This window comes from Magallana gigas, chromosome 6 (genome assembly GCF_963853765.1).
Source record: "Magallana gigas chromosome 6, xbMagGiga1.1, whole genome shotgun sequence".
Lineage (NCBI taxonomy): Eukaryota > Metazoa > Mollusca > Bivalvia > Ostreida > Ostreidae > Magallana > Magallana gigas.
In genome coordinates this window covers 19387839-19409180 of record NC_088858.1, presented here as the reverse complement: position 1 = coordinate 19409180, position 21342 = coordinate 19387839, and the positions used below count along the sequence as shown (strand labels likewise).

Sequence of the window (21342 nt, the reverse complement as noted above, 5' to 3'; positions counted from 1 at the left end):
ATCTCCCGACCGGAAATGACGTCATTAAAATAAAAAATTATATATAAGGTTTTTATCAATATCTACAAGATCTGAAATTTTCACGAAAATCGGTCAAGTCGTTTTCAAGAAATCGCTTGTACAAAAAAGCGTAAGAAAAAAAAAATAATAAAAGGGAACTAGAGCAAAGCTCGTTGCAAAGCAACGAGTGGGTCTTCCGTTAATGTCGGAAGTAAAGCTGGAAGTTCCTGTAAGAAGCAGAGTTCTTAAACCAATAACAAGAGTAACTAAAATAAAAAGATGAAAAAAATCGAATTATTCCTGGTACGACCTAACAAAACCCGAATGATTTTAAGTACGATTTCACAAAAACCTTATTGATTTCAAGAACGACTTAACAAAAAAATCCGAATGTGTTTAAGTACGACTTAACAATTTTTTTTGGTACGAGTTAATTTTACTATAAACATTACGCTATTTTTTAAACCAAGGACGCGGAAACAAAATTTCCGGAAAAATCAATTTTTAGACTCCGATATCTCTGTAATACATCGTCTGATTTTAAAACGGATTTCAGTTTTTAATTAAGCTTAATAAAAGCTGCATTGTTGCATTATAATACATATCAAATTATTGATCAGAAATGAGTTATCATAAAAAGACTTAGTAGCCCTTGTACACCCTAATTTGTGGGGCCAGCCCCTTTTTCTTGATATCAAATAAAAGGTCTCGCTAATATAAACATATTTCGTTCTACAAGTGTTCATGAATTGTAAACCGTTCTCGAGATATCTGTACAAATATGTTTTAGGGGCCGACCCTTTAACCCCTTACAGGGGCCACTAACAACAACACTTTTGGTTTAATATTGTTCAGAACATTATTTTGAACAACTTTTGTTCTACATTGCTTTTTAAAATATTTCTCCTTTTTCAGATATTAATGATCATAGTTTTGAGTTCTGGCCCCTTGAAACCCCTAATTACGTAATATATGACTTCGGTATGGTACTATATAGATGAACAGCTGTACAATGAACATTTTTGCTTCTATAATTGATAACAAAATATTGTTCAGTAAAGAGTTATTGTTAAAAGACATTAGAGCCCTTTTGGCCCCTAATTTGAGAGGCCAGCCCCTTTTTCCTGATATCAAATTTAAGGTCTTGCAAATTTAAACATATTTTGTTCAACAAGTGTTCATGAAATGTTAACCGTTCTTGAGATATCTGTACGAATGTGTTTTAGGGGCCGACCCTTTAACTCCTAAATGGGGTCATAAACAAAAGCAGTTAAGGTTGCATATTGACAAGAACACCATTTTAAGCAACTTTTGTTCTTCAATGCTTTTAAGAATATTTCTCCTTTTTCAGATATTAATGATCAAAGTTTTGAACTTCTGGCCCCTTGAAACCCCTAATTACGTAACATATGACTTCAGTATGATACTGTATAGATAAACAGCTGTACAATGAACATTTTTGCTTATATAATTAATAACAAATTATTGTTCAGTAAAGAGTTATTGTAAGAAGACTTTAGAGCCCCCTTGGCCCCTAATTTGAGGGGTCAGTCCCTTTTTCTTGATATCAAAGGCAAGCTCGTGAAAATTGAAACAACTTTTGCATTACATGTTTTAACAAATTATGTGCACATCGAAAGGTATTACAGAAAATGTGCAAAAATTTCGTGGAAAAATTTTGTGCTAATTTTCAGGTTCAGGCGAGCTTCGAGGCCTTGAGCAATTTTCATAATTGGAAGCATGGGGGTACATCTACAGACATTCATCTACAACCCCTGAAAATTTCAAGCTTCTATCTTGTTTAGTTTCGGAGGAGATGCGTGGACAAAATGACCCTTAAAAATTTACAAAATCATCTATATCTGAAACCGGAAGTGACGTCATCATGCAAAAATTTAATAATATGTAGCGACGATGATGTTCTATCACTCCTAAAAATTTTGTGCAAATCGGTTGGGTAGTTTTTGAGAAATAACGCTCCAAAAAAGTCAGAAAAAGAAAAAAAAGAATAATAAGAATAAAGAAAAAGAAACCGTAGAATAACAAGAGGGTCTTCCGTTGGAAACGGAAGACCCTAAAAATAATAATGAAGAATTTCCAACAGAATCAGTACAAGGTCTTCCGTTGGAAACGGAAGACCTTAAAAATATGATTTTTGACTGTCCGCCATTTTGACATAAAAAGCACCGTTTTAGTGGAGACAAGCAGGATTCTTTAGATTTAGTGCGTCTTATTTATGATTTCAAATTTTGAGGAAAAAAATTGTAATCGTTTGTTTCTCGCCTTTTCTCTATTTAACAGACTTGTGGGGGAAAAAACCTGGATTTTTTTCTTCGGTGTGTGTGTGTGGGGGGGGGGGGGGGGTAAATTTACGCAATTTTCTCAAAGATAGCAACTTATTTTTGACTATCCACACCTGAGTTATGATTAATAATTTTGCTTTGAATATTCAAGCGTTTGTCTCACGCTTTTGTCCATTTTAGTGAAACAGGAAGAATTTCGTTATCCGCCATTTTAAATCGCCATTTGACCTAATAAACCTCATTTGTGGAAGGCCAGCACTCACCATGCAGCACACATGGAATATGATGAAATACTATACTGGACCAATTCATTAGTATACATGCGTCATTATTTTTTTTCACCATTGAAGAGACTTTAAGAGAAAAATTTGAAGATTGACTGTCCGCCATTTTGAATCGCCATTTTGACCTTTCCCATTTAATGCCATTTTCATGAAGGGCAGCATATTTTTTTCAGACTCTACCATAATTATGATTTTAAAAAACCATGCTGGTCCAAATAAAAGTTATTTGCCGTTAAAAGAGCTCTTTTTCAGAACTTGACTAAAAACTGCTTACTCAAATAGTACGCAATATATTATCTTGTAAGTTGAAATACATGTCTAATCCGACTTTCAAATTTATTACAAGCTTTCTTAAAAGGCAAATGAAGGATAATCTGATAAATAATTATAAAGGATATGTAAATGAATATATATTTCTTTTAATACGGTTATCAACATACATTGAAACACAAAATAGTAAAAAAATAAAAATAAAATCACCAGCAGGATTTGAACCCAAAAAACACTACATGTCTATATTCAGAAGTAAGGGACGGGACCAGTGAGTCATGCAAGACTTTACTATAACATGTGGTATAATGTAGCATTTAATACAACTTTGTCATATCTATGGTCTTTGTTTAATATCATGCCAGAACATTTTTTGGAAAAAGTACATATTTAGTCATCTCTGGGTCGTCTCTCCATCTTTTTTTAAAAAGCAGCATTTTTATGTTGAAATAAGTTGTCTTTACACTTTTCAAATTCGGGGAGAAAAGACCCAGAAGCAACAAAATTATTTAAAAAAGCTGTAAATAAGTCGAGTTCTGCATTAATTGCGTCGAGTTTCTATATTAAGACCCATATTATGATTAAACCTTTTGCAATTTAATTTTTTTCCTACAAATTTCGCATCAAAAAGAAACCAAATAACAATTATAAATCAAGATCAATTAAAGCAAAATTTGAACTTTCAATTAAATGAATAAATGACACATACTAACGTAAATTAAACTTTTTATGATATTATGAAAAAAACTTGATCTTCCTTTTGTTATAATATTTTTAAAATTAATTAACTATGTTAGAAATGGTACAAATAACAAGTAAAAGGTTATCAAAGGTTATCAATTACACATCGGTATATCACAGTAATCCCAGGATGTACCGGAATAACACCATGGGTCATTGTATTCACCAAATGGGTTTCTACAGTAGTTGAACTGGTCGTCCAGAAACGTGTAGGTGTGGTTTTGTTGGGAGGTATCCGCCCAGTAATTGCAGGGACTCCCTAATTTGGTCACATTGGTTCTTCCATAGTAATCCACTCCGCTTGCTGTTTTCTTGCAGTTTCTTGAAAAATCATCTGAAAAAAAATGGAAATGAAAAAAAAGTTTCAGAGTAAATTATCAAAAATACATAAATCGATCAACTGAAAGTGATAGATTTATAGATAAGATAAATAAATGTAAAGATGGATCGATACTTATTTCTCCTGCAGGAAACACCTAAGAAAAGATCTGGTAAGAATTGGTAAAGTCAATTTTTGCATTACAATTTTATTTTCCGACTATGTGCAACATATTATTTCTTTTCACAAAAATGCAAAAACTAAACTGTCATGACACCGAAACAGTTAGCACGTATATACATGTAATATGATATGAGAAGCTTATACCTAAATAATTAAGTGTAGACCTACGATAACTCAGACTTGTACAATCCCCAACGACACTGCATAAATGCTAGAACTACATGTGGATGGTCATAATACTAGTACGTAGGACTCTGCCACTGGGATTTACGCAATTGCATAAATACCCCACCAGTATACACTTACAGCACAAAGGAATAACAGGTCTGCCACCTAATGTCTGGATCCACGGTGAAACACCAGGGACCAGCCTCCTCCTCTTTATCATTGGCTAGATTTCTACAGAAGTTCTCCTGGTTCCCCAGGCTTTGGTAAGTATGAGTGTGAGGGCTCTGTCGGTCCCATCGTTGGCACTCTAGTCCATATTTTGTAGTGCGGCGATTTCCGATGTATTCCCATCCAGCTTTTGAATGAACGCATTCTGAATAGAGAAAAATGAATTTGCCTGACATATTCCTAAAATTTACATTAGTTCATTTTTAGCCTTTAGTAGTTAATACTTCATAATCAAATGCATGTACATCATCAATTCTTCAATCTAACATTCAACATTTTAGGTGAATACATAAGTCATAAAACAAGGCAGGACTCAATAAATATCATGATCAAAACATTTAGAAAACAATTTTTGTATCAGTTAGAGCATTTAATCGATATACATTAAGCATATTGTATGTACATGTATAACTGTATACAGTGAAATATTCGCCACGTTTTATTTTTGCCCATTGCGATTTTAGGACTGGACGAATTCAACTGTATCATATTATCTCTCTTTTAACCAAACTATGTCTGGGCGAATTTCATACGGGGCGAAAGTCTTTGGAAGTGTTGAAGGGCGAATATTACAGGGGGCGAAAATAACCATGTATACAGTAAGATTTTTTGTTTAACATATCCTAAAATCAATAAATTTCAAAGTGATAAAGCCTAAATTTATATATCATATGTTTTATGTCATTTGAGACAAAATATGGTATGTTTTGAAGACGTATTTTGAAGACGTAACATTCACAAAATAAGTTTGATGTTTTGTGATTTCAGTAGCAATACCGAATATTCATTTTTTTTCGCATGTCACAAAACTGGCAAAAATGGGTGGGGGTTGCAACGTTTTGTTACTTGTGCCAGTCATATTTTGCGATTCAAAAAGTTTCTTATAGCAAGCAATGCCAGATTTAATCTTCAATGTTACGTATTGAATATTTTGGGATGTAGCAGTGGTCGCAAAAAGAAAATTAGATCACCGCGAAAATTATTTATCGGATATACAGTGTTAAGTAGAATTAATAATATTTACTTTATCAATGAATATTTACATTTTTCAGTGCCTTTGTATGGGATAATTTCGGTCGGAGCGTGATCATCGTAGCCTTCGGGCTTTATTGGATTTGACCACGCCCCGATCACCTCTTAATACGCAAAGAACGTTTCCTTATTCCTGAAATAATTATGGCTTATCAACAAGTGCTCAACAAGTGTTCATAAGAGTTAATGTACCATTTGTAAATAAAACCTACCGTTAGTAATAAACTGGGAAAATCCTGTTGTCTGACGAAAGGACATTACGTTTATGATTGATGATAAAATACATCTTTCTTGTGTTGGGTTATGGAAAAACGAAAAGCACTGGGCGCTGGACAAGCACAATACACCACATCCATCTAAACTTACGCCATTCCCGCGGTCATGTAGAATTCCCGCCAAAGGTTCTCTGTCGTCTGCTTCAGGAAAATGGACAAAGGTTGAAGATCGGAAGGTTGCGTTCTGCATCTCGACAATACATATCCACAAGATACTGTGAACAACCACACGTTGAAGAAATAAAAAATTGAAAACAGATTTCATATTGCAGTTAGCCGTTACGATGAGTTGGCCGCTTTCAACTCTGATTTATTTATCTATACCATCAATTGTGCTGATGGTTTATCAATATCCAGACAGTGTATAGATTTATACAGTGTATTACCCATTTACCCAAGCTACGTGTAAAAGCTAACACCAGAGGGTGTTTTTATGTTTGGCCAGTTCGAACAAAATACAGTATTTTAAAAGACTTATTCAGCATTGAAAATACTATCATGCATGGTAATCAGTTAATGTCACGGAGAAATCAATCCTTTTTTGAAACTGAATTGCGATGATACTATAAGGAGTCCTGCACTTTATCGGAAGACGATGGTGATCCAATTTAATCACAACAGTTTAGTTTCATGCACTGAAATGTATATGATTTGACATATCTTTTGATAAAGGACTATATATGGTTTGAGCCTAAAATGGTTCCCTTATATAAACATTGTCATTTACTGTAATTCTTAGTTTTTTTAACAAATATACATTTGAAGTTGTTTCATAATTTTCATTTTGATTTTAGTGCCCACAATTTAAATATATGACATTATAAAGTTTACTTTTTCCCGCCATTTTTGCATTTTTAGCATAAATCGGCTTGTTTTGAAGCAGTTTTTCTTTAAGGAAACATTGAGCGACTGCTTGAACAAACAAAATATTTTCACCAAAGATGTATCTTTGTAGTACTTTTAAGTGACAAAAAGTTCGTTCTTGTTCAAAGAGTCGCTCTAAATTTCTGATTCGAAAAAAGTTACGAAAAATGTCAATTTTTGACTGATTTTGATTGAAATAAAAAAAAAAACGTCACTTCTGACGTCATATACTGCCAGTGAGTGCATATAAATCGAATAAATAGGTGAAAAACATATTTTATGTCAACTTTTTTTATAAAATAACACAACAATTTAATGTACCTAATTCACTTTAAAATTAGCGAATTATGGGGGCCAAATGTGACTTATATCATATATAGTTCTTTCTATAACTCTAATTATAACCGAAATATACTTTATTCCTTACATTGTCCCTTTTATCTGCTAGTGCTGATTTCAAAACGATACAAACACCTTAATAAGAAAATATTTCAAAACTTGTGGAGTAAACATTAATTATGTTTAATGCAATACGAACTGTATCTTGTGTAAGATTTTGGAATGACACGCTTTAAGTTTGACTTCACTTAATATTAAAAGACTGATTACAATATTAGACAATCAAAGTATTGAAAGTACTAAAAATCAGATAGCAAGCTTGTTTTCAATCGTTTGAGAATACGTCCATTAAAGCGACACGGTGACTCAAAGAAAATAATTAATTAACTTTTTTTATAATTACCACGGAAAAAAGAAGAATTAATACGAGATTTGGTCATACGACAGAAAGTATACGTATTTCGTATTTTCTTATTGATATGAACAATGCATTTTCATAATGAACCTAATTTTGAAACATAGAGAACCAGAGTGCGATTTCATTTTTTACGCATTGTACTACAATATTCCTTTCCTTCGACTTTTTCTTCCAAAGTACTGCAGATCAAGTAGCTAAGTTAGTTGTAATGTCATTAAATATGTCGTTTGATTGTACAACTCTGGAAAGAAACTCAGTAAAATGCCGGATTCAATCAAATGTACCATTGCTACATTGCTTTAAAATAGAGATAATTTGTGATTCTTGTTAAAAAAAAGCTTTTAACACTCTCAATACTTTGATTCAGCATAGGTGGTGCGTCCGGGAAGCTTGCAGGAGGATAAAACGAACGCTCAACTAGGACCCCAGGTCACCTGCTTATTCACAACTACCAAATCTGTGCACACCGCTACAAAATGTAGTGCATTACAACCGCAAAGTGAAGTAGAATAACTAGTACCACTACTTAGCCTTTCGAAATGATATACAACAGGCAGAAATGTATTTTTTTTTAAAGAATACCCCTCTAAGTATTGAAAATACGCTATAGAGGATAATAAATCAACATTGACTATTATTTGAAAGATATATGATATACGTTATATAGATATAAGGTGACCTGTGGCCCCCCCTAAGGATATATAAGTTAAATGTAACACAAAATCCTCCTCATTAAAATATCAAAGTACTTCACCTTCTTACTCTGTATACGTAGGTGTAGCCTGTAGAAAGATGTAGTCCCCCCCCCCCCCCCCCCCAGCCACCCACCCATAGACTTTTTACTGATACTTTAATATAATGGTAAAATGATTTGATAATAAATTACATTAGATGACCTCTGGTTTCCGTAATGGATACATGCCAAAACAGTTTTGTATAAAAAAAAATATCTGACATTTTCGAGCCCGTTAGTGATGAGAACTGTGTGATATATTTTTTTTTTCATACAGAGCTGTTTTCGGCATACATCGTACTTACATGTAAAACACTGCTATTGAATTTCATTGTTGATTTACCTGAGACAGTCTGATTTTGAAGGATATCAGTACTGTAACCACGAGTAAAGGTCTTATTTTAAGAAGCTCACTTATATCGGACTGTACATGTAAAATTTTAGACTGCTGGAACAAAGGAATGACATCAAATTTGTGTTCTAACTAAAGATACATCATACAACAAAAGCAACCTTATAAACTTAATGCTCTAGCTAACATCTCTTTAATGTCATTTACGGAGTAGGTGTTCCCCTGTCTACAGGTGTTGCATGAATGTTGGAGTTCACCACTTCCCTTTACATTGATTTAGAAGCTAAGGTGACCTCTGGTCTCCCAATAGACATTGGTTTCTGTACAGTGGATGAATTCTGCATGGTAATTCTCCGTCTTGTAAAAGAAGGTGGCATCTGGTCTTTGTATTGATGAACAATTTACAACAATAATTTAGGTCTAAAGGTGACCTCTCATCTCCTTATTGATAATTCATTAAATTGTATCCCTACACTCTCTACCGTGGATTACTTTGGTCTCTCTACAGTGGATTACTTTGGTATCTCCACTTTGTAAAATGAAATACGGTGACCTCTGATTTTCCTTCTTAATTAACAAAATTATTACGACACATATCCAAGACCTAAAACGAACTCTGGTTTACCTACAATAGATGATATTTTATGATTCTTCATCTTAAAATAACATTAACGGATCTCTGATCAACGTATTGATTTACAGAGTTAATAATTACTACATCAATTTAGATCATAAGGTGACCTATGGTCTCCTTTTGGATATTCCACTTAAGGTGACCCTTGGGTCCCCTACAGTAGATGAACTTTTTGAATCTCCATCTTGTAAAATGCCATTAAGTCACCTCTGGTCTCCGTTATTAGTTAACAAAAAATATAACGACATAGATCGATTACCGAAGGTGACCTTTGGTTTTCCTACAATGGATGGCTTGTCGGGAATCTCCATCTTGTAAAATGGCATTAGCTGACCTCTGGTTAACGTATTGATCTTTGAATTAAATCTAAACCTTTTTGAAGCTAAGGTGACCTCTAAATTCCTTTAAGATATTCCTCTTATAATGACCACTTGGTTTCTCTACAGTAAATGGCTTCAGGTAAATGTATATCTTGGAAAAGAAGGTGACATCTGGTGTTCGTATTTATTAACAAACTATTACATTAATTTAGGACATATCGGGACCTATCATCTTGAAATTCCATTCAAGCTGACCCATGATCTAACAAATGGATGACATCTAGTGAGTATACATCTTGTTTAATGACATTTGGGGACCTCTGGTTTCCTATTAATAAACAAAATTATTGCTACATTAATGTAGGACATAAGGGGACCTCAGGGCTCCTCATGGATATTTTACTAAATGTGACTTCTGCTCTCCCTACAGTAAATGCCTTATTTGAATCTACATCTTGTAAAATGACATTAGGTGACCCCTGATTTCCGTTATTAATTGACAAAAATATAAAGACAGATATCGCTTTCAAAAGGTGACCTTTAGTGGATGGCTTCTAGGGATATCCATCTTGTTATGACTTTAGCTGACCGTTTTTATATCAAAATTATTTTATTGATGAAGGACCTGAGGTGACCTCTGGTCTCCTTGAGCATATTTTTACTTCAGGTGACCCCTGATCTCCCTACCATGGCTGAATACCTATCATGTAAATGACATAAGGTGACCTCTGGTCTCCCTATAGATAAGGAAAATAATCCTTTAATTGATAGGGGACATGAACTGACCTCTGGTCTCCTTATGGGTGTTTCTGTAAATGACATACGTTGACATCTGGACTTCATGTCATTTTAAGAAAATTAAAACTACATTGTCTTTAGACCCAGGTTGACGTCTGGTAGCCTTTTGGGTGATCCCTGGTCTTCCCACTGTCGATGGTTTTGGTAAATCTTTACCTTGTATATTGATATTTTGTTAAACCTCAGGTCTCCATATTGAATCAAAGAATTGCAACGTCAATCTAAAACTATTGGTGACCTCAGGTCCCCTTATCGATTTTTTACTTAAGGTGACCCCTGGTCACCCTTACCGTGAATAACCTTAGTGAATCTCCATCTTGTAAAATCATCAAAGAATGGATGAAGACTGATTAATCTCCATCTGCCGACCTCCAGTTTCCATATTGATTTACAAAATCACTACGACATTTGTGTAGGAAATACATGAAAGGAGGTGATTTCTCTTTCTCTCATGATATTTCAATTACTACAGTGGATGACCGGTAGCTCTCAAACCTGTAAATTGACATAAGGGGACCCCTGGTCACCCTACAGTGGATGACCGGTCATTCTCTATCGTGTAAAATGACACAAGGTTCACAAAATCATCACGACATTTGTGCGTGAAATACCTGTAAGAAGGCGACTTCTCTTTCTCTCATGATATTTCTGTTAAGGCGACCCTGGTAACCCTACTGTGGATGACCAGTAACTATCAATCCTGTAAAATGACATAAGGTGACCCCTGGTCACCCTACAATGGATGACCAATGACTCTCCATAGTGTAAAATGACTTAAGGTGACCCGTGGTCACCCTTCAGTGGATGACTGGTGACTCTCTATCCTGTAAAATGAAACAGTAAATGACCAGTGACTCTCTATACTGTAAAATGACATAAGGGAACACCTGGTCACCCTACAGTGGATGACCAGTCACTCTCCATAGTGTAAAATGACATAAGGTGAACCCTGGGCACCCCTCAGTGGATGACTGATGACTCTCTATCCTGTAAAACGACATACGGGGACCCCTGGTCACCCAACAGTAAATGACCGGTGTATCTCTATATTGTAAAATGAAATAAGGTGACCCTTTGTCACCCTACAGTTGATGACCGGTCACTCTCCATAGTGTAAAGTGACATAAGGTGAACCCTGGGCACCCTACACTAATGACTGGTGACTCTCTATCCTGTAAAATGACATAAGGTGATCCATGGTCCTCGTATTGATATAAAGAATTAATACAACAGTGATAAAAAAAACTTAGGTTACCTCTGATCCCCTTAGGCATATTTCAATTAAGGTGACCCCTGGTCTCCCTACGTTGGATGGCTTTGGTAAATCTTCACCTTGTATATTGAAATATTTGTTAAATCTGGTCTCTGTAATGACTCAAAGAATTACAACACGTATCTAAAAAAATTGATGACGTCACTTATTCATTTTTTCACTTAAAGTGACCTGTGGTTATCCTACAGTGAATAACCTTAGTGAATCTTCATCTTGTAAAATGATCTGATGAGGTAATACCAGGTAGTCAAAGAATGGATGAAGACTGATTAATCTCCTTCTGCAAAATGCATCAGCCAACTTCCAGTTTCGGTATATATTGATTTACAAAATCATCACGACATTTGCGTATTAAATACATGTAAGGAGGTGACTTCTCTTTTTCTCATGATATTTCACTTAAGGTGACCCCTGGGCACCCTACAGTGGATGACCGGTCACTCTCCATCGTGTAAAATGACATAAGGTCCACATAATCATAACGACATTTGTGTGGGAAATACATGTAAGGAGGTGACTTCTCTTTTTCTCATGATATTTCTGTTAAGGTGACCCCTTGTCACCCTACAGTGGATGACCGGTAACTCCTTATCGTGAAAATGACATAAGGTGACCCCTGGTCACCCTACAGTACACCATCCACTGCAGAGTTACCAGGAGTCCCCGTATGTCATTTTACACGGTTGAGAGTCACCGGTCATCCACTGTAGGGTGACCAGGGGTCACCTTATGTCATTTTACACGGTTGAGAGTCACCGGTCATCCTCTGTAGGGTGACCAGGGGTCACCTTATATCATTTTACACGATGGAGAGTCATTGTTCATCCTTTGTAAGGTGACCAGGGGTCTCCGTATGTCATCGTACATGATGGAGAGTCACCAATCATCCACTGAAGGGTGGTCACCCTACAGTGGTTGACCGATGAGTAACTTTCCATTGTGTAAAATGATATAAGGTGACCTGTGGGCACCCTGCAGTGGATAACTGGTGACTCTCCATCCTGTTATATGACATAAGGTGACCCGAGAGCTCCGTATTGATATAAAAAATTAATACAACAGTGATAAAAAAAAAATTAGGTTACCTCTGGTCCCCCTAGGCATATTTCAATTATTCATCGTGTAAAATGACATACGGGGACCCCTGGTCACCCTACAGTGGTTGACCGGTGACTCTCCATTGTGTAAAATGATATAAGGTGACTTATGGGCACCCTGCAGTGGATAACTGGTGACTCTCCATCCTGTTATATGACATAAGGTGACCCGAGATCTCCGTATTGATATAAAGAATTAATACAACAGTGATAAAAAACTTAGGTTACCTCTAGTCTCCCTAGGCATATTTCAATTATTCATTGTGTAAAATGACATACGGGGACCCCTGGTCACCCTACAGTGGTTGACCGGTGACTCTCCATTGTGTAAAATGATATAAGGTTACTAGTGGGCACCCTGCAGCGGATAACTGGAGACTCTCCATCCTGTTATATGACATAAGGTGACCCGAGATCTCCGTATTGATGTAAAGAATTAATACAACAGTGATAAAAAAAAACTTAGGTTACCTCTGGTCCCCTAGGCATATTTCAAATAAAGGGGCATGGTCACGATTTTGGTCAAATTCTACTTTTCTATTTTTTCTATTTTAATTATTTAGAATGCTTTAGGCATGCATTTCCAATGATCAAATGAAATTTGAGTCATTGTGGAGTTAAAAGCAAGATACAGAGCTAAGAATTCTTTGTAATTTAAACAACGCTCGTGCCCTGTTTTTGTTTACATAGGTTCAATATACAAGTAAAAAAATTGTAAACCTGATTTGTCTATCTTTTAATTTATTTTAAGCATAAATAAACAGTTTCTATCGTTTAACACATTCATTTGAGGTCTAATATTCGAATTTTCACTTTAACATTTAAAATATAAACAAACGCTTTATTTACTTTGCAAAGAAGTTCAAGTTCTGTAACTTGTTCACAATTCAACAAATTACACTCAAATTTCGGTTGCTTATTAAGAATGCCTTACTGAAGCACTGTAAATATTTAAATAGGAAAAGTGATTTTTGACCAACATCGTGACCATGCCCCTATAAGGTAACCTCTGGCTTTGGTAAATCTTCACCTTGTATATTAAATTATTTATTAAATCTGGTCTCAATATTGACTCAAAGAATTACAACATCAATCTAAAACCATTGGTGACGTCACTTATTCTTTTTTTTTTTACCTAAGGTGACCTATGGTTATCCTACAGTGAATAACCTTAGTGAATCTCCATCTTGTAAAATAATCTGAGGTAACACCAGGTAGTCAATGAATGGATGAAGACTGATTAATCTCCAATTTGCAAAATGCATCAAATGACCGGTGACTCCCCATACTATAAAATGACTTAAGGTGACCTCTGGTCTCCCTATAAATAAAAATTATTACTCCATTGATATCAGATCCACGTTGACCTCTAGTCTCCTTGTGAATGTAATTTGATATTTAGCCTTCTTACAGTGATTGACTTTTGGTGAATATCCATCTTCAAAACTACATTAAGGTGACCTTTGGTCTCTCTATAGATTCACAAATTATTACTTCATTGATCTAGGACCTAATATGGCCTTTGGTGTAATTTTGAAAAGTTTACTTAAAGTGACCCATACTCTTTAGACTAACAAAATCATTATATTGGTTAAAGACCTAAGGTTACCTCTGGTCTCCTAATGGATATTCCACTTAAGAGGACCCCTGTCTTCCTACAGTGGCTGAATTATGTTGAAGCTCTCCACCTAGTAAAATCTTGTAAAATGACATAAGATGAACTCTGATCTCCCTAAAGGTGAACAGCATTTTTATTTGATTGATTAAATACCAAAGGTGACCTCTAGGCTCCTTACAGTGGCTGACTTCTGGTGAACCTCCATCTCCAAAAATGACAAAATGTGATCCCTGGTCTTTCTATAAATTATTAAAATTATAACAACATTGATAAAGGACCTATAGTGACCTCTGGTCTTCCTTTGGATAATCTATTTAAAGTGACCCCTGAATTCTCTACAGTGGATGCCTTCTGGTGCAGCCTCCTTTACACATTTTTTTAAAGATAGAGTTGGGTGGTGAACGTTAAAGCATCAGATCTACCTTAAATTTTATAAATTATGTTTTAATCTATAAACTTTTATTTGGTCAAAAAAAATTCCATATATATATATAACCTGGTTTATATATATATATATATACCCTTAAAAGTTGAATATTTTTCTATATCTTTTTGTAGAATTTTATTATAAAGGAGATCAATATAATATAAAAATGGTCACGACCATCGAGCCTCCTTAATATGTGACCTCCGGTCTCCCTATAGATTAACAAAAAATTATTACTTCAGTGATCTAGGACCAAAGATGAACTCTGGTGTCATTATAAATGGTTCACTTTAGATTAACAAAATTATTTAATTGGTTACCTGTATTCTTTATTGGTGTTCGAAGTAAGGTGACCACCTAATGTTTTTCAAAGTTAATATCTGGATGTGTCAGTCTTAGGATAAAATCTACTCTGGATTTAATTTTTTTCTAATACTCAGACTGGTTTTATACAGGGTTGATACACTGGTGAAAATATACGATTTATTTATGATCTTATGTCTTATACAGAAGTCAAGAATATCCCTGGATTACTCATGCTTATTGACTTTGAAAAAGCCTTCGATTCAATTTCATGGTCATTCATTTCTAAGGTGTTACTTTTTGTGGATTTGGAATTCATATCATCAATTGGGTAAAAATTCTCAATACAAATTTCAAAGCGGCTGTTCTCCAAAGCGGCTTTTTGTCGCAACAGTTTGAAATACAGCGAGGATGTCGTCAGGGTGACCCTGTAGCCCCATATCTTTTCATTATTTGTACTAATTAAACAAAATAAAGATATTAGAGTCATTTTTGTGCATGATAGAGAACATAAAATATCCCAGTATGCAGATGATACATGCCTCATCCTTGACGGTTCTGCTTCATCTTTATTTAATGCTCTCGAAACTTTAGAATTATTTTCAAAATTATCGGGGTTGAAAGTTAATAGCTCAAAAACAAAAATTATATGGTTTGGTTAAAAAAAATTTCATCTGAAGTCTTTCATCACTCTAGAAAGTGAATTTGTATTATTAGGTATTCATTTTTCTGTTGACTTGGAACAAATTCCAGAATTAAATTATAATATTCAAATTCCGAAAATCTCTGCACTCATCCAACAATGGGAAAGGCGAATTCTTACTCCCATAGGAAGACTTACTGTACTTAAAAGTCTTATTATTCCAAAAATAAACCATTTACTTATTTCATTACCAAATCCAAGAATAGGAACAATTAATTTTTTGAACAATGATTTTTTTTTAGATTTATTTTGAAATCCAAGTGTGATAAAATTAAACGCTCAGTCGTGACACAAAACCTCTTTGCAGGAGGTCTGAATATGGTGAACTTGAATAATTTTATAACTTCTTTAAAGTGTTCTTGGATACAAAGACTAGTGCAGGGGGGATAATCTTGGTTGAGTATTTTTAAAGCAGTGTTTGGAGATATTGTGTCTGGATTTTTGAATTTTGGTGATGTTTTTATTGAAAATCTTTTGAACAACTGTACCAACACTTTTTGGAGAGATGTTCTGAAGTCATGGCTTATTGTATTGAATACACATTTTAACCAAAGTCAAATTTCAAATGATTACATAACATATGCTTCAGTTTGGTTTAATTCTAAAATTAAGGTGGATAAAAAGCCTGTGTTTTATTAAGAATGGTACAGAAGAGGTGTAAAAATTGTGAAAGACTTTTTATATGAAAATGGATCATTTCTATCAAAATCTGATTTTGAAAAGAAATTCAATTTTGAAATATGTTTTATGCAATACAACAGTATGATCAGTGCTGTAGCAAAGTTTGTAAAAAGTTCAAAGATCTGTAAGGAAACCTACAGCAATATTATTGGTCCTTTTGTTCCTTATCATTGTGCTGAAATTCTTTTATACAAGAAATGTACCAAGCATATTTACAAACTAATTAATGAGAGGGAATTCCACTATTGTAAAAAGAGGATATCCTGAATTAATTTTCAGATTAAATTTCTGTAAGGAAACCTACAGCAATATTATTGGTCCTTTTGTTCCTTATCATTGTGCTGAAATTCTTTTATACAAGAAATGTACCAAGCATATTTACAAACTAATTAATAAGAGGGAATTCCACTATTGTACAAAGAACAAAGAGGATATCCTGAATTAATTTTACAGGATGTGTTTAAAATATGTTTCAATGTCACAAAAGACTTTCTATACAATGGTTACAATATAGAACATTACATAGACTTCTTCCAGTTAAAGCTTACTTGAAAAAAGCTAAATTAGTTGATAATGACACTTGTACTTTCTGCAAGAGTGAAGTTGAAACCATTGAACATATTTTCACATCTTGTCCTACTGTACTTGCTATCTGGAATAGTTTGAGTATGCATATTTACAATACTGTCTCAAATAGAGTTGGTTTAAATGTAATCAATATATTATTCGGAGAGGCTCCTCTCTCAAAGTCAAATTTAGTCATTAACTTTCTAATTTTCTAATGGATATAGAAAAAAAAGAAAGTAGATTTACATTCTTATCTTTACTTGTAAAAGAGTTCCATAAGTGCTCATTCATACACAAAGAAGATGGGGGAATAGGAGGCGCAAATGCCAATTCGGATTAGTACTAAAAATACAATTTTAAATTTATTTTTCCCCAATTAAATCAATTCAAATATATTATAATACAACTTTGCAAAAGCAAAATTTCTAACTATACTCAGTTTTTGATATATTTAACAATAAATAAGAAAAAAAATATTGTCGGAAATTTTGGTTGTATCGAACCCGTAACATAAAAACCCTAGATATTATATAAGGTTAGCTTATGCCAGGTACTCTAACCACTGAGCCAATCCAGACACAACAAAGTTGGCTTTTTAAATATTATGTGTGACTAAGGTCACGAACTACCGGACTTGTATTATTTTTTCAAAACGTTCAAGTGTTGGGATACAAAATGATATTTTTAATGTATATGGGGTCATCTCTCCACGTTTTTGTTGATTGAAATCGCTTTTCCAATAGACCTTAATTAGACTATGAGAAAAATATGGATCACAGACCCACTCTTTAAAAGAAAATGCCTTGAAGTTCTAAAAAATGACAGTATTTGCAGGTTTTGATACGTATACGCCTGTTTGAGTCAACATATTCCAAGTATTGAACATACCTATAGGTTAAAAATCAATGATTCGTTAAATATATATTGTTTTAAATGATTTTAAAAGAACCCATCAGATTTATTGATACTTTAATTTTTCAGTAGCCTGTCCGATCGCGTATGGGCATTTCACACGCCTTATCCACCCATCTTCAAATTTTGGAGAACTATTTTCGGGTGACCCAAGGTGCTAGTTGAGCGTACGTTTTATCCTTCCGCGGGAAGCAGAACCTTCTGCAGGAAGCTTCCAGATTATGTAATGGTGTTTGTTACATAAAATGAAGTGTTTAGCGTATACGCTGACCGCTTAAAAAGTATGAATTGGAGATCGCTGAAAGAAATTTAATTTACATTTGAATAGCTAAGGACAGGACTCATCCTATTGTGAATTCAACATGCATAAAACGACTAAAAAGTCTATAATGTACATTCTGTCTCAAAATTAATTTGTCGTATCAATGATTACCCATAACAATTTAACAATCTCATCAAAATTAAGAATTAAACCTTTAAAAATCACTGACGATGTAGTTTTTTTTTACTGTTTTACTTGGATGGATTTTGATAAGCAATAATTGAGTACTCATTGATTGTTTTAAAATCATTTTTCCTTTTCGAACAAAATAATGATGCTGACACCTAATAACATATCTTTAACTTAAGAAATTTAAAAACTTATAATAACTTGTACAAAATTTAGGTATTCATTTTATATTCAAAAAAATAAACATTAAAGGACATCAAAAGAAACATCAAATCAGGTTTATGTATGTCTCTCCAATTACATGTAACTTTGCATTATTACCAATTTTCCAACTATAATTTGATCTACATTTCGAAACTCTATGAAGCTAACCGCTTAAAAATTGTTGTGGCAGTTATTTATAAGCCTGCATAGATATTTAGCAGAGAAATATTGAAGGTTTAACATTGCATTATACCAATTTTTAAAAATTCATTAATGATAAGATCCATTTATTCTTCCTCGTGTCTCTCATTGTAGTGTGATTATTTGGTACTTCACCACTTAACGATACAAAAATTCTAACAGTCAAACTCCACAAGTTTCAAAGTTGAGAGTTAAAAATACATAAAAAAGGACTTTGGATATGCTAATTGTTGGCATTAATAATTCATTTTCATATGAAGGCAAAAAGTTTGAATTATCAAAAATATCCTGAAAGTGGCTTAATTATATGCCAGTTTTAAGTTTTAAGGTCGTACTATAGAGTATTGTAAGCCTAAAACCTCGTCGTTCGTGTCATAGATCACAAATGTCCTATATGCATGTATATAAAATGAGTCTGCAAGGGGGGGGGGGGGGGGTAAGTTACCAATAATTTCTCTATGGAAACAGATCCAGTGTCGATCAGGCATTGCTAATAAAGGATATGCATGAACGTGTGTTAATGAGTCCTCATTAAAGAAAAATAGAATAATTCATTATACTACCAAGTACATAGTATAAGGTGGCCCCGCGGTGAAAATATGAAAATATGATCAATTTTAGAGGAACTAGCAATTATAATAATTGTAATAATTCTTATTTAAAAATACTAAAGATTTGATAAATTCTTGTATTTATCATATTGAAAATTTTGAATTTACTGGGTCGGTGTAAATTTACAAGTTGTCATATTGATTTTTACATCCAATTTTCTGTTCTTTGTCGCTGTTTGTCAATGCGCATTTCTATTGAAATGAATTTTAGGGGTTATAAAACAAAATTAATGCATTTTTGTTTTCAATCATTTCGCGATGTTTTGTATATTAGCGCAATATAATGTATTTTAAACATGTATATAACAGCGTAACTCTAAAGTTCAACAATACCTCAAAATAATTATCATTTCCAATAAAATTCAAACACTCAATTCGATGTATTCATTCATTCCACTTATTGAAAATCGCATACAATGTATTTTGTTAAGTGAAATTCATTTGTCCAAGTGTCAAGGAACATTAACAATGCGATCAATATAATGCGCTTGAAGCCATGGAACGGAATACCCATGTTCATGGCGTAATATATAACTTCTTCAATTTCACTCGTCATTTCCTTATTTCGATTTCAATTTTTAACATACTCCCAAAAAAGTGGGGGGGGGGGGGGGCCAACTCCATGGTAATTCAATTTTTTATATGTAAATTTTAAAAAATTTGTTGCCCCCCCCCCCCCCCCCCCCGATGCTACGTGTCTGATCATAAAGCGAAAAGAGACGTACTATCGCAAAAAGCATTATAGACAGTGTATTTTACTTTAACCCGTATTACATTGTACATTGAAGCAGGTACATGTGTTTACATGTAACGTCATAAATTCTTTGTCCGACTAAAGAATATTTCTTTCAATTCAAATTAATAGCTTAATCTCAGCAATCAAAACGCAAAATTTTACACTTGCTAAATCAGTCTATAAGAAGCGTATTGTTACTCTTATTGGTATTTTTTACAGCTAGGCCCAATGATAAAACAGCATTGTGTTTTTAAGAATGAAATGATAGAAAATATAAAAGATTTGAAACACCTTAGAATAATTTTTCAAGTTCAGAGTCTATCAAAAAGCCCAAAAAAATTAAAAAACAAAACAAAACAACAACAAACAAACAAACAAACAAAAAAGGCCATGTATGGGGTCAGGGGTCACCAGAAAAATAAAGCAAACTGTCGACTGTCAGCTAGATCTTTTCGATAAAGTTGAAATGCCAGTATTATTATATGGGTGTAAAGTATAGGGCTATGAATGTACAAGTTATAGAACGTATTCATTTGAAGCTTTTGAAACAATTATGTAAATTAAAAAAGTTGTACTCCATCAAGTATGGTTTATGGAGAAACTTGAGAGTTTCCCTTATTTGTCAGTACTTATTCTAGAATGGTTTCATACTGAGTTAGTTGCCACTGTACTTTACTCTACCTATTCATCCTTCTTTCCATCTTCTTTCTATTCTTTTTCTTTCTAGTGCTGCTGCTTCTATCGTTATCGTACAAATCCTCCAGATTCCACAGAACAGCTGTTTATATACAGTACCCTTGGAGAAGTTCATCCTATGAACAGACTGCAAAGTGAATTTCAACAATTAATTAAGATCACAAATTAACAAATGATTTCCGCAACAACAAAACGTCATACGTACACTGACTTAAATATACAATTAATTAACACTCGAATTGGTAGATACATACATATATGTACAATGTAAAAGGCAACTTAATCACGACGAGCTTCATTTGTCCCAGTGTCAAGCATTAAGAGGGAAATTCAGTCTGAATGGGATATACAATGGGATGTACTTGCAAAATAAATAAGTGAATGAATTCCAAAAGTCACATTTTCATTCAATTTCAATTTGATTTGTTTAGCGAAAGTAAAATTGAGGTTCATGTATGCAAGTACATCTTATTCTTTTTGAAAAAATTCAATTTTCTTTTAAAAGTCCCTGTTTGGGGGGTAAATAATTATTATTCAATTGTCATACATGTATGAATTTATTATGAGGTGTAAATTACACTCGACTGAATAAAAAAAAGGT

At 33.8% G+C, this 21342-nt stretch overlaps 1 non-coding gene across 1 annotated transcript; it reads right to left on the bottom strand.

Moving 5' to 3' along the window:
* Positions 1-4412: 4412 nt before the first annotated feature.
* Positions 4413-20853, bottom strand: LOC109620054 (uncharacterized). The gene is made up of 3 exons (XR_010714728.1): positions 20727-20853; positions 5741-6018; positions 4413-4641 (listed from the first exon to the last, which is right to left on the bottom strand). It is a non-coding gene; the product is annotated as an uncharacterized protein (transcript).
* Positions 20854-21342: the final 489 nt, after the last annotated feature.